We start from the raw sequence: 14930 nt of genomic DNA, 5'->3' as shown, positions 1-14930 counted from the left end.
CTGCCGCTCTAGTGATGGCAGGATGTTCCATATTTACGCGACCGCTCGCAGCTGTTGATGGATTATTATGACGATATTGTCCTCCAGGGATTTCCATCCCCGTCGATCGTGTGTGCAGGGCTGTGGAAGAAGTGGAGAAAAAAAATATTATTACTAAAAAGAAGCGAACTTGAGGCAGAAAAACAAGACTGGGGAAAAATGGTTTTTCATGGATTCTTCTTCCGTGTACGTGTACGCTAACGGTACTCGTCCTGCATACAAGGATACGAGCACAGAAACGATCCGATGTGATGGTTTCAAAAAATTGAAGAAAGGGCTCACCCAAAAAAAAAAAGGGAACGACTCCACAACAGCAAACGCTGAAAGCCCTTCGGCCCTTCGTTCTTCAAGCAGCGGGAACAGAGGGAGTTTTGGACAGATTTTCACACTGGAGAAAATTAAATGGGACGGCTCCTGCCGGGGCTGGGCCGTGTAACAAATGGGAGATTTAAATTAAATGTTGCACATTTTTATTTTACCCCTTTTTTGTTGCCGACAACGGCAACATATGTTGCTGCGCGCTTTGTTGTGGAGATGAAGAATTCGCCGGCACAGCACTGCGCTAATCCTTGCCACCGATGGGTGATTTTTTTTCTTTCTCCTGTTGAGAAAGCTTTCTCTCTGTCGACCTCAAAAAAAAAGCATGCATTCTGATGCAGTGCGCTGGCAAGAGTGCTTCTTTATGACAGAACTAATTTAAAACGCCATCAGAACGCTCACCCGAGCCCCGATGGGTGTTAAGGTGAGTAATGGTACACAATACCTAAACGAGCGGGGCTTTTTTGCGGGCGGTCTGGTCTGTTTTCGGCTGATGCGAGCAGGCACACACAAAAAAGTGATTTATAAATTACCATCCTCCGATTTTATGTTGACCCGGGAGTGGCGAACAGTTGCGTGGAAAAACGAGCAGGAAATCGATCAATCGCTAGCTACATTGTTTCACACTGATTGTATGTGTGCGCTTGTTGATCGGTGAGAATTCTTGCCGAAGTTCAGCTCAAAAGTTGGGTGAATGTTTGAAACGTTCTTCCTCCCTTTGGTGTTCAATCGATAGACATCGCCGGAATGTTTGTATATTCACCTGTGCTAGATTTCTAGCATTCCTGTACCGGCAGAGGCAGAATACCGGTATCGTCCCACTAATTGGATCTCAACCATGCTGCTCGCCTCCTAAACAAACAAACGAACGGTCGTCCGCCGACATCCAGTGACATCCAACCGGCCCAAAGCAATCCGTCATCATTTTTCAAACGCGCGTCAACATCAAACACGGGTGAAGGACTCGGGCACGTTTTCTCCACCGCCAAGTGTGTGTGTGTAAGTAGCGCTTTTGTGTAGGCCGGAAAAGATGTCTAGCATCCGCGGCATCCGCTTGCTTGCTTGCGACGAACGTTGAATATGGAAGTGGTATGTTAAAGCGCACCCGGCCGAACCCGGAGCAGTCTACTAGTGCTCGATCATCGATCTTGTGTACGGATCTCGGGACAAACGCGACATGTGATTGGACATTTTGCTTCCATTGTTTGTCGGCTTGCCGCCAGTCAGCGTTAGGAAAGTTGGGGTGATGCTTGAAACAAAACAATCCGAAAGAAGCAGAACATCGAACACCGACCGAAGACTGAGGTTGCAACAATAAATAATCCAATTTCATTCAAAGCATTTAGCAGTTGCGCACGGGGTTTTCTGGATTTCAATGAAACCGTTGGTTGGTTTCCGCCGGGACAATTACCCCCGGTGTCGATCAACAACGATCGGCAGGTATGGCTGGTTGTACTTGCGACCAAGAATACACCGAAGCACCGGTGCGTCCCCGTATGGGAACAGTTCTGCCGATGCTTAATATGGATAATTTATCTCGTCGTTTATGCGCCTATGTTTATGACAGCAATGTACGTATGTCATCTAGAACGTACCGTCGTGTATCGGTTGCGTCGGAGAGATGATCTCCACTCTCGCTGTAAATGGTGTCACACTCGTCCCTCCCCCCCTAAACCCACCACGTCACCTCGTAATCCACCCTAACGGGGAAACCTTACGAGATCCTTATGATTGTTCGTTGCCTGCCCGTCAGCAGCAGCAGCAGCAGCACGAACCGGTGAAACAAGGCGCAAAAGATCTTCCACTGCCGGGCGATCGCGGCCTACTCGGCCTCCTACTCTGGGCCCTACACCCGGCGATGACAACTTTAAAGACGATTGGCGAGTCTTGGTCGCGTTTGCCTGCCGTAGCCGGGGCCACATTTCAGAAAACGATATGAATTTGTTGGTTAAACTATCTTCATTCGCCGTCTTCAGCTTCTTCGGCCATTGCAGAGTGCAGCATCATTTGTGGTTCGGTTTTGTTCCCTTTTGCAGTTGGCATATGCTGTTTCATGTTTCCGTTCTTTGCACGGGTTTGTCTGCACCTTCCACCCAGCCTCCAGAAAGCGGTTGGCTCTTCTTAGCTTCTCGATTTTTATTTATTTCTGCCATAAATTAATAAATTTGAAGCCTGGTATCGTCAGCCCCCTCCACGGTTTTGCCGCACCGAATATGTCTCGGGAGCGTTCCGCAGGATTTGGACGCACCGGCAACTCTGGTTGCCAGATTACCGCAGCATCGCGAATGGTCCTCCGGTGGGCCCATACGAGACAACGCCGATGCACAAAAACAAGCGCGGTACGACTCTGGGCGCGCGTCTTGGTTTGTGATCGAAATTTGTGATTGGACAACGATCGAGTACGGTGCGCGCGCCTGCTCGAGGAGCTGGGACCGAATCGAGTCGAGTGTACCTGCTGCGGGACTTTGGGTCGCGACGAGCGGCGTAAGATTAGCGAAACATGTAGTGATATTTTCCCGAACGTACGTTTCATTTTGTTCGTTGCAGCCGGCACGGTGCGTGGCCGCGATGGACTTCTTGATGGAAAAATTACGCTTCCACGCATCGAGCACCGTAAGTTACGGCTCCAGGAGGCTCTAGCTGTAAGTGGGGGGATCCCACTGCGGAGATAATGAAGATACTCGGAACATTACGCCATTGAATCGGTCGGCGGAAGAACAGAAGCAAGCGGGACAGTAAGGCGTGGGGAGGCGACGACGACAACGACGACGCAGGATTTGATTTCCGATGAAGCGATTCTGCGTTCCCACAGGAATTTTAGCAAAATGTCACACGAAGCCGAGCCGGTGTCGATGGAACGCAGCTGGAATGTTGATACAAAGTTTACGTGGGCCGCTGGGACGCAAGATTTATGTGGCGGGCAGCATGATGACAGGTTTCGATTTGGGCCCCAACTGGTACGCTATTGCTGGCGGGGGAATGGTATGTAGGAATGGGGGGAGAGGGCATGCCTGATGCCACGGACACAATGAACGGTGCGCGTGCGGAAGGCTAAAGCGGATCTATCGCTAAGCAACAAATCAATGCACGTTGGCATTGAACATTGTGGCAGGTGACAACTGGCCATTGCGTAAGGACGCTCAAGGTGAGGAAAGTTCTTGGTGCCCAAGGCTTTGGAGGTGTCTTAAGCTAGAGAACTAAAACCTTAAGCCGGAACTTCTGTGGAACGGGAAGAGTCTCTAGTTATATATAGAAAAAAAGGTTCCTTCTCTCAGGAACTAAAGACTTTGATTTGAAGGTAGTAACCTTCCTAGACTATCCAACCCAGCAAAGCACTTCGTTCAATTTGCTAAACCGAAAGTCACCTCTTAAGCCGCGAATAACGATTACTTTCACTCATAATTGCCACCGTTGCCGTGTGAATGTTGCTACAAAACGGTACGGATTGACCACTTCAACCGGTGGTCCCGGGCCAGTGACTGGCCAACAATTACTTCCACCCAAGTAATCCGCACCGATGACAATACACCACCTCCGAGTGGCACCACTCGTTCGGGTCAGCGGCATATTATTAGCTACCACTCTTAGGCCTAAGTGATATCGATTGATGTGACGCTGCTAACGATCACGGGAATTAGTGGTGTTTGGGAAGCGTCTAACCTCGAAATCGGTGCTGGAACGCTCTCCCGTTTAGGAAACGGCAGTGAAAGTTAACTTCCACGACTCCCCGGGTACCTTTGTGTCTGCCTGGTGACCGCTTTCGCGCGCTACCGAAAAGATCACTCCGGCAAGATTAGCTACGAGCGGGGATGCCTTCTAATGCATTCACAGAGGCGCACACAATAGTTCCTCACCGACCGCGGGAGCGAGCTGGTGGTGGCGTGCTTTGATAGAATGGAAAGGACATAGCCGTGAGTACTACATACCACGGTGCGTCCGGTACCCCGTGCATACGCTCAACATCCGGTCCAACCGAGGGTCAAAGTGATCGTTCACAATCGTTGCCATGTGACCCACAATGAAACAGAAAAAAACGGCGCAACTTTAGGACACTCCAACGCCGGCAGAGCTCACCAGAAATGGACGGAGTTAAAGATTTATAATTAACAGCGCGGCATGCTCTGATCCTCTCCGGGTGTCCCCGGCGTGTCTCGCTGTGCCTTTTTCTGTGCTCCACCGTGGCCCTTCCGTCCCAATTCGGGCCCGGCGGTCGGTGCTTTCCATTTTGTTTGCTTTTCTTCCCCCCCCGGCTCCCGTTGATCGCTCTCCCTCTCCGGAAGGGTTGTTAAAATGTCCAATAAAGCCGGTCCAGAAGGCGCACGCGGTTCGTCTTCATATACCGAAAAGAAAAGCCCAAAGATGATGTCTCCCAACAAACACATAGGGTCGTATTTATTTTTGACCCCTAGCTGGAATCCTAGAGCCGGTCAGAAAAGCAGTCGCGGACCAGAGAACCGAGTGTGCCGCTTTCCACCGCTGCTGTTGCTACTGTTCGGTGTTTTTAATTGCCCGTGTTGTTGTTGCTGCTGTTGTCTGTCTCCTCCCGTCTTCATCTCCGTTCCATTCCGCACCTGAAGCAACACAAAGCGCTGCCGATTGCCGGACAGCCGGTCAGTAATCGGTGTGGAATGCGCCTGCTCGATTGTTGGACTTGGAAGATGAACGTTCGTCGCTTCGAGTGCTCGGCAAACGTCGATGGATTAGGCTGAGCGTTCGCCCCCGTGCTTGCGTGGTAGGTTATGCTGGATGGGTTCTTTGTGTTAGCGTTCGTTTTTTTTTTTTTATTGATACGCTCTCCCAGATTATTTCGGGATAAAGACCGGGAGGAGTACCGGGTTTGTTTTTCTTCCTTCCCCCTGTCTTCCTCCTCCAAAGCTCACCAAGCCCCTAATTTCAATTTGCAACCGAAAAACCGCTGGTCCGTGCGCTATTCAAAAGCTTGCTGCAAACAAAAGACCTCGTATCGTATGTGTAAATCGGGGCTTTTTATTCCGAAAAAGCTCCAAGATGACACCCAAAAACTAAAAACCGCCAACGGAACCCCTTCCGTTGGAAGATGATGAACGTTCGAGCCCCGCCAAGATAGGGACGCACCCGTTCTTATTTAGATGATGTTACAATCGGGGGAAGCCTTTTGTTCAGCTGGACTCCCGCAACTTGGCCGCACATTCGAGTTGGTGGAACAGCGCGCTTCGCGCTCATTAAACGTAGCGCATTAGCTCGGCAGCACTTGTTTTGCATCGCTACACCCTCAGCAGTGCTCGCGTAATGTCTTCATTGTACGGCTGGAAGCTATATAATTAAGCGCCCGGTCGAAGCCGAATTCCCAAACCCCCGAAAGAAAAGGCTCGCCTCGGGAGCCGAAGGGAAAAAACACAGGGACGCGTTAGGGACGAGCCCACACCGCGGGGGAAACGGAAACCTTTTATTCAAATAATACAGCTGCCCGATCTACCGATCTTTTACGATCGGCATACGGAGAGGTATGTAAATTTTGTGTAAACCCCCAAAAAATGCTTCTTTGCGCCACATCCACAAAAACACACACACAATTTCTGGTGACAGAGCATTTCCGAATCATAGGGACCTCGGGGAGCCATTTTTGTGTGGCGCAATTTGAATAAAATGGTTTCATGCCGTGCTCCCGAACCTGCACTAACGACCAAACATGCTGAACGGATGCGAGTGACGCGAGACGCTGCATTTGATGCATCCAAACAAGGCATCTGGGATTTTGATAAAACTGATAGCAGAAAGCAGAAAAGATGAAAATTTAAATGAAACTACTCCAAATGGGTTGATTGCGGATGGGGGCTTTTTGCCGTTGTTGCCGTTGCTGTTGTCGCTCCCTTCCTTAAGGACATACCTCCTCCAGGACACTCGTAGTAAACACACAACTGTGACGGAGTAGGGGGACAAACCGGGGCCGGGGACTCAAATATTTGTGGGCTATAGGCGGGAGAAAAAATTGCCTGCGTTTGTGCCTGCACCCAAACCCGAACACCTCCTCCGAGGACGATCGTCATCCGGCATCCGTTGTTCGCTTGACAAGCCTTCACGGGGCAGCCTCCCGGCCGAAAATTCGTCCCGAGATTAGGGGCAGATCCACCGATCCAATCCATTGTGCTCCGTTCTGTTGGATCCTTTCTCCTTCAGCTTTTTTTTGTTGTGAGTATCCCTTTTTTTGCCCTGTCGCCACTCTTCAATCTTCCGCTTTGTTTGCGCTTTTGTAGAACGAGAACCCAGGCGGTGCTGGTGCCGGCCGTTTTGAGGCTTTTTGTTTGCTGCGTTGATCCGGTTGCATCAACGCTGCATATGCAGCGCTGACTTTATCGGATCGGCCGTGTGAATTCGCTTCTGTTGAGTGGCATCGGGAGCGATGGCACAAGCTTGGATTGATTGGATGCTTTCCGCGAGTGTGTTGGTGTGTGATTGAAACGGTGAGCGGAACGAAACCCCCGAACCCGACGAAATGCAACCCGTCGTGTCGGTGACTGTGAGAAACTGTTGTCAAGAAAATTGGCTATCCAATTAAATTGGGTTGCCCACTGTGGGGGGGAAAAAAACGACAACGGTGGAATTGTCCAAAAATCTCCCACATGTCTGCTTGCCTCCGCTGCTGATGGTTTCCGCCTTTCGGGGGAATGTTGCATTGTTTTTAGCTGTATCCTTTCAACTGATATGCAGAGGACACAACGCGAGACCGAGCAGAAAAAGGGCCATTTTGCATATGCTATTTATTTAATTTGATTGGCTGCGGATGGGAAAAACGGGCGAAATTCCATTGGAGTATTTTGTTTTTGGGGGGTAGTTAGAAGCAAAATAGATGCTGGTTTTCTTCTGGTCGTTGGAATTTGTGCCTAAAACGCTTCCAACAAAATGAAGCAATGGCGAAACTCGTTAATAAAAGTCTCACAAAAAAGCAATAATAAAATTGAAAAATTGAAGCTCTTTTTGGCATTTTTTTGACGGGTTGGATGCGATTCATATGTGCTACGTGAATAAATGCAATATTTATTCATATTTTACGTTATAAATAAATCGAAAACGCATCCAAAACCAAGCAGAAAGATGGCATCAGTAGGTCAGTGCGGTGGAATAGAATAAATCTTACGTCCTCATCCAGTTGAGAAGCGTAGTCTGATGGGAGTTTATTCTCGTGATAGAATGTCCACAGGAGCGTGTTGGATGGACACACGCCTGACACATTACACGAGACCTGTCAGTAAGCTGCAGTAGCGATTGGAGAGTGAATGAGCGAAAAAAACCTAACCCAGGAACCGAACGGCCCCCGTTGGCGACATGGCGAAGAACCTCGTACAGGAAACGCGCTTGCCTTAATGAAGACATTAGCCTTTAAGTGCACCAGAGCAAAGAACTGCATTACAACACACTCGCTTTCTCGCTCTCTCTCTCTCTCGCTCCCCTCTCTTCCTGGGTGATTCTACTGCAAAACACCCATTTCCGTTGCTTTTCTACAAAGCCAACCCCTAACAAGTCGGTTGGCTTCTTTTACGATAAAACCCTAACTATGTAACCGGCCAGCCCAGTAATGGACATTTTCCCGCCAGCGGAGACCAAACGTCATAAACCGCACCCCAAACGCCTGCTCGGGATGCTTTAATTGTGTTATAATATTTGTTTTCAGCTGGCCACTCTCTGTAGCCCGTAAGTGATCCGACCGAAAAAAATAATCCCAACGAAAAGGTCATGATGATGGTGTTCGCACAAACGTGATGTGTTCCTGCGGGTTTCGTTAATGAGTTTACAATAATTCTCACACTATATCAGCACCGTTTATGGTAGAGGTGTACGGGTGGGAACGGGAAAACCGTTGCCCCGGGAGAGTGAATTCCGGCTGCTGCATCGTTTCTACAGGTGCAGCCGACTTGCAGACCGTGTACGGCTCCTTCACCTTGATCGTGACCGACGAGATACACCGAGACCGACAGTAAAAATGTTCCATCCAGCCCGGCCCAGCCATAGCTGCACTTTTCGGCGGTGGATCGCAACGGGCCGGACATGTTCACAGGCGTTTGTTGCTCCGCTCGCTCGGGGATTTTGGTCGTTTTCGCTTCACTCATTACCGGAATGATTGAGGAATATTTTTACCCTCTTTATGACACTCGTTTGCCTGGCTGATAATTAATTTATATATACCTCTAATTAACGGTGCATAAATTACTAACACTGTTGTGTACACAACACGATGGATGATCTCCCCCAGAGACATCGCATTTTTGGGTGAGGGTTTTTTGGTTCTATCCCCGCGTCCTGCTGCTGGCAGGCAAGTAATTTCACTTAAGATTTTTGATTGATCGTAAAAAATATTATCATTACTATTGACAGAAGGAATGCACCCTTAGCTCCAACACCTCCTAAATTACCTTCTGCACAGAGCCGGAGGGAAACCCTTTTTTCCCACACCCAAGTCCCGGTCTCGGTTTCGGAAATTCACACCGAAAGAATGTGTTTGCCCGCCGCAAATATCTACTTTGCGATTCGTTCCTGGTTAAGGAATGGCCCGAAAACGCACAGCACACCGGTGGGAGCGTACCATTTTGCACCGATGTTTTTAAATCGGTAATTTAGCGACTCTTCCGGCGGCTGTCGAACGGTTCTCGCCCGTTCTAGTTCTAACTAACGCACACACACACACACACACACACAACAGAGCTGGTCAATTTAATCGAACAAGCTGCTGACAACAGGCGCTCAACAACAAACGAGAGATGACCGCACTTGTGACCGCCGGGCAACCCAACCACCGGCAACAAACGAGCCAAATCTAATCGCAAAACAAAACCGAAATTAAAAAAAAATACCCCGGAGCTTAATTACTGTGACTAACAAGGGCTGAGATCTCTTAACATAACAGCAAACTACAACTACCTCTGCTAGCCGGAATTGCTGGAAATGTAGCTGCTGGTTCCCGTTTCTAGCCCGGGGTAAAAACGGAACAGCGGACTAATAAAACATTGTTGCTGCCATTTCCGATTACGGTTTTCGCAGACCGTGTAAATCGGCATTCGGCATTTTTTTCGGGGGAGGGTTAGTTGTAATTTTGCCTTAACTTTATGGTTCAGATAGCAGATGCCATTGTTTGTTGGAAGGCTCTCGCGGCGATAACACTCTACCTTAAGGGGATCGTTGCGCTTACAAGGTACAACTCGAAAATTTGCTTCCAGATAGTATAGAATCGTCAAGATATTCTTATCGTTAGTGATAAGGTAAGCACATTGTTCTAAGACGCAATAAGAAAGCAAGAAAGAATTCTCCGCGCCGGAAGAAACGGGGCTGATCTTGAGCTGGGTTGGCTGTCCAGTCATCGGGGGCAACAAACACGATATTAATAATAACAGCAAATGAGTTTTTAATGCCTGCGACTGTTTGTTCTATCGGCGGCTGGTGCCCCCACCGTTCGTCCGTTCGTTCTCGTCTTCCGGGGTTGATTTTTCGGGAAGCTGCGTCCGATCGCGATCAATGATTCGTTCGGAATGCCCGATATGCCTTCGACAGCCGCACGACAGCGGTTCGACAGCTTTGCGAGACAGACCCCCGTTGAAGTTGCCGCCATCGGCAGCTCGTCAACCGGCGGCCATCAATCTGGCCGGTCGTCGACAGCCGAATTGTGATGTTTAATGCTTACGGCGCGCCGTCCCGGGCGATCATAGATCAGGTTCCAGCCGGTGTTTGTCAGCCGTCTTCCCGCGTTCGGTATGCGACACCGGACCGCCCGTTCATGGGGCGACGGGCCGATGATGATGATCGGGCGGAATTTAGGTCTTCCCGCTCGGGGTTAAGGCGTTCGGTTGACTCGGAAGACAAGCGGGCCGCTGTTTCCCGTGCTCGGCAGCCAGTTGATGATCGCGTTCTTGATTCGCATGATTCGGTCACCCGCATTCCGGCCGTTGCCTGTTGCCTGTCGTCGTCGTCGTCGTCGTCGTGTGGGATGACTCAAGCAAACCGCTGCGCTACTACGTACGTCTGCCCGTCATCTTCTGCTCCTCGGGAGTCAAAACAGCGGGAGAACAATAAGCCCGAACGCGCGCGCGCGCACCCGCTCTCGCGGAAGGGAATGATAATAGTAATGACGATAATGAGAAAAAATATGATTGGTTTTTAATTTCATACACCTTTTGGTTTCATCGGGACGGACGGACGGGAATGCTTCGGGAGGAGCACGCCACACGGCACGGCACATTCTTACTGTGCCCAGCTGTGCGTTCGGAGGTCTTTTTTTCGCCCTTAAAGCCATACGACAGCGATCCGAGAACGGGGCCCCGTTGGTGACTCTTGCGTACTACACGGTTCAGCTCACCCTAAGCTTCTCGATTGCAATTTCGATCCTAAGGTCCGATTCCACCTTCAATCCAATCGAAAGTATACGGTCGCCGCAAAACGGGCGACGAACGGCATTCATGGGATTTGAAGTATAATTATTTCTCTTTCCGTTTCTCATGCCTTTTTTTTCTTCCCCGTCCTTTGCCGGGTTCCAATGGGTTCTCGATCAAGTCTCGATCGCACTTGGGCGCTGATGTAATTTAACAGGCCTTTTTTTGTCGACCGTCTAACACGAAGAAAAAGGCGTTAGACAGGTGGTGGTCTAACGACAAATAACGCAATATCTGACATTAAAATGTAACACAATACTATTATAAAGTAATTTGTAGGGGGAAAAAAACCCCCCGTGCGTGTAGCCTCTTCTGATGCATTTTTTGACTCTTGCCCCATGACTGAGACCACTGTCAAAAATATCAATAAAAAAAATTGGAAATGTAAACAAGCATGTTTGTCACTTGCGTGTGCGCGGCCTCGGACAAATCCTTGGCTAAGCGCAAATAATCAGAAACAAAACCAAAAACCCCGATCTTTGGCCACAGCCGTCCCACCCGAAAAAACATATTCCGTTGTCACCGTTCGATCGACAAAAGATACGTCCTGGGCTGCGTTATTGAACACCCAAGGTCTCGAGCGCGAACCGGACGACGACCGATCGTGTATGTTCCTTCACATCGTGCGGGTGACGAGCGACATGACATTTTATTTCCACCTCACCACCACCGCCTTTTCTCGCCCGTCCATCCCAGCCACTTGTTATCAATCCCTTTAAATCGCTTTTGATGCACTGCGACACATTCTCACATTCTTCACTTGCAGTGTTGTGTACACGCCGTCCTCCCTTCGTTCGCTTGTTTTTTTTTTTTGCTAAACAACGGTTGGGTGGGTGGCAGGAACGGTGGTGGTGAGAAGAACATTAAACTTTAAAGAAAGATATTCATCAATTCTCATTACTTTCAGTTAATCGGAGAACAATGTATAGTGAAAAGCACAAAAACGATGCAAAACAACATGAAGGAGCACCCTTTTGGTCAATGTATCGAAAGGAAGGCCTGGTGTGGTGTGGGATGCGGGGAGAGGGAGGGGGGAGGGCAGGGAAGAAAATTGAACGCAAGAAAGAGATGTAAAACCGACATGGATCACGCGCAGCAATCCGCACAGGGGGGTTCGTGTCGCATGCATGCGATCAAGTCTCTTCTCCTGGCAAGCGTGTGGACACACGTACACGGAGCATGGTTCTGCGTTTTTGTTTCAAGCTTTTTTCTTACCTGCCTGCTCGCTAAATTCGCTCCACCATATGATAGGAGAATATTTTCTCTCCAGTTTCCGTTTTACGCCCCCCCCCCCTCCCCCAAACTTCGTTTCATGATTGAACTCTATCTGCATGACTTCTGCTTGCTTCACTCTGCTGCTGCTGCTGCTGCTGCTTTCCCGAAAAAATATTAGCCACACCGCTTATCCCGCGTACACCAAAGGAAAACAGGGCCCATGTTTGCGTGTTTTCTTCCTCCGAAAGTACCAGCAAAGACAGGAACACCAAAACCAAAAAAAAAAACACCCCGGCAAGACTTGGGCATACGTTTTTGGGCCACTCCCTTTTCGCTATTACTCATTTCTCATGTTTTTGTGTCTTTTTGCTTTCGGGAAGTTGCCTGCCCTCTTGCGAGTTGTTAAAATTGCAATCATCGCAACAGACACACACACACACACGCATGCATCGGTCGATTGCAGCGAATGAATGCATCCTCGATGCATGGGCGCTACAGCAATGGCGACGATGAGCGGAATAAAACAAAGATCAATTTTCACTCGCCTCCTTACCATGGCTGAGGCGAACCCGGTCCAGGCTGTTCTGGCTGGTGCGTGAAGCTTATTAAAGGATCATTTTAAAAATCATACAGTGTTTTGTATGTGATTTGAAGGGAAGGCACCAGCAACAGGCAAACAAAAACATGTAATCATCTTATTGAAGTTCCTTTTTATAGGCGGGAAACAAACTATCGATCGACGTTGGGGATGGGTGACATTATTTGATCGACTCTCGGTGCTTGCCTCTCTCGCAGACAGTCGATCAAGTTGTTATGCGTTCATGATAAATTAGTACAAGGAAATTATCGGCTCTCGCTTATCGCAAATTAATTAAAAATTAACCTCTTTCGATGGCAGGATGCAGATAGTGCGCGCAATGGTACCGAAACCGGTGCAAAGCCCCAAAACAAGCTGCGAAATCCCGAAAGGAGCTGCAAGAATGGTCTGCCAAGATCGATTGGTACGCTGGATTCTAAGAACATAAATCCGTGCCTGTCGTACGCCCGGGCCCTTGCGGTCGCGTCATTAGTGATACGTGGAAATTGTGCCGAAAACCGTCCGAAAGAACATGCATTGCCGTTGTAGAGAGAGAGGGAATGGGAATGGGAGGATCTTTCGACGATCGGCGAAGAAATTGTATCGGCAATCGGCATTCGTTTTGGGTTCCCGCGCTTTTCTTTTTCTTTCCTCGGTTCACCCAGATTGCAGTTCGATAATGGTGCTACCTCAACAGCCGCTGGATCGAGATGAATATCACACAAACCTCAAGTTTGGCCCGAAGCTGAATTTAATGATGACATAAATTTTTGCGACAATTCACCGCCGACTTGCACTAGAGTTTCACCTGTTTTCTTCCGTCCTGTTACGTTCTCTCCTTTCCCTCCTCTTTGGGTGCGATAAATATCAGAGGAGGGGGGGGGGGGGGTTTGAAAAATTGATTGCCCTTAATCCGGCAGGACAATGTCATTCGGGTTTGATTTGATGCACCATTCGTTACCGCAGGCTTTGACCACACCCCCGGCACCAATCGATCACGATCGCGGGCCAGCGGATCCGCGAGTGCGAACTCAAACTAATTAAAAAGAGGCACCCGCAAATTGGGGCTCATTTGTTTCACGACATCGAACGCCCAAAAATTATTTATTATGTTAATTGTGAAGCGATTGTTGTATGGGTAATTGATGTGAGCGTGCGATAGCGCATGAATGTGACACATGACATGTCAGAGGCTGTCAGAAGCAACAAATTAACAGCAAGCTGCTCGATCCTGCCCGTCGTGGCTTTTAGTATGGGAATGCGAAGGAATAGAAGGTAATGCAGCTTGATTGTGAAGCTCACAATACAGGGGTTTTCAGTTGATAACGCAATATCATCCATTTTTATGGCAGGCTTCTTAGATGAAATGACAAACAAAACTTGTTGATATGGAAACGGCTTCGGATGCAGGGGAAATCAAATACCTTTTATTGTGATGACGTTAAATGATATGGTCCTAGTAGCCGTTGATATTGTACACGTCCTTTCAGCGCTCGGGTTAGTGCGTGCAATATAAACGGCTACTATGACAATATCATCTGAGGAAATTACAATAAAAGGTATTTGATTCCCCTGTCATCTGAAGCCGTTTCCATGTCAATTAGTTTTGTTTGCCATTTCATCCAATGATCATACAAGTAAAATGGATGCTATTGCCTTATCAACTGAAAACCCCTGTAAATTAAAATTAGTTTATCATTTTAACTGGATAAAAAGATAGAAATTTTAAGTATACTGTCATGCGGATTGCATACTTTTGGGAGTATTTTTCATGAAATTTCTAAAGTTCTGCAATTTTCCTCAAAATTACATTGTAATTAAGAAAAATATGTGTTATTCAACACCATCATTACACAAACCCGGAAGAAAGGAACTTGAGCAAGATTGGGTGGTATCTCCGGCATGGGTCGTATTGTAAAACAATACCACCTGCAGCAGTCTGATGCCATCCGCCTGGCCATGCCCTGCACGGGGAACAAAAGTGACGATAAGACGATAAGACTGATGATGATTATGATGACATTAACCGTGGGCGAGCGGTGGTTCGTCGCCCAGCGATAAGACTGCACCGGCAACCGCCCGGCGTCCCTCCCCTTTCGGGTGTCGATGTTGCTTATGGGCGCGCTAATGGTGGAGCGCGTTGGAGGATCGCGCTGCAATGATTGCATTGTACGAATGAGGCTTCTAATAAAGCTATTACCGTCACTGTCGTCGGACCGTGCCGACAAAGCTGCCGGCACAATTACCGACCTCCGACCGTTGATGAAGATGATGATGATGAGGATATTCGGTGCAGCCATGTCATGTGCGGGGCCAGGCTAGCACTCCGTAATTGACTTCGCAGGAAGACAATCGAAAACGACGAGGCGACCTCGTGGAGGATGCAG

At 48.6% G+C, this 14930-nt stretch overlaps 1 protein-coding gene across 6 annotated transcripts in view; it reads right to left on the bottom strand.

Annotated features, from left to right (window-relative positions):
• LOC118504947 (tetratricopeptide repeat protein 28) overlaps positions 1-14930 on the bottom strand; it is a 102130-nt gene that overhangs the window by 78609 nt on the left and 8591 nt on the right. The gene's annotated exons all lie outside the window — the stretch shown is intronic.

Source organism: Anopheles stephensi, chromosome 2 (assembly GCF_013141755.1).
Source record: "Anopheles stephensi strain Indian chromosome 2, UCI_ANSTEP_V1.0, whole genome shotgun sequence".
NCBI lineage: Eukaryota > Metazoa > Arthropoda > Insecta > Diptera > Culicidae > Anopheles > Anopheles stephensi.
Note: the sequence above shows the minus strand (reverse complement) of the source record. Positions and strands in the feature narration are given on the sequence as shown.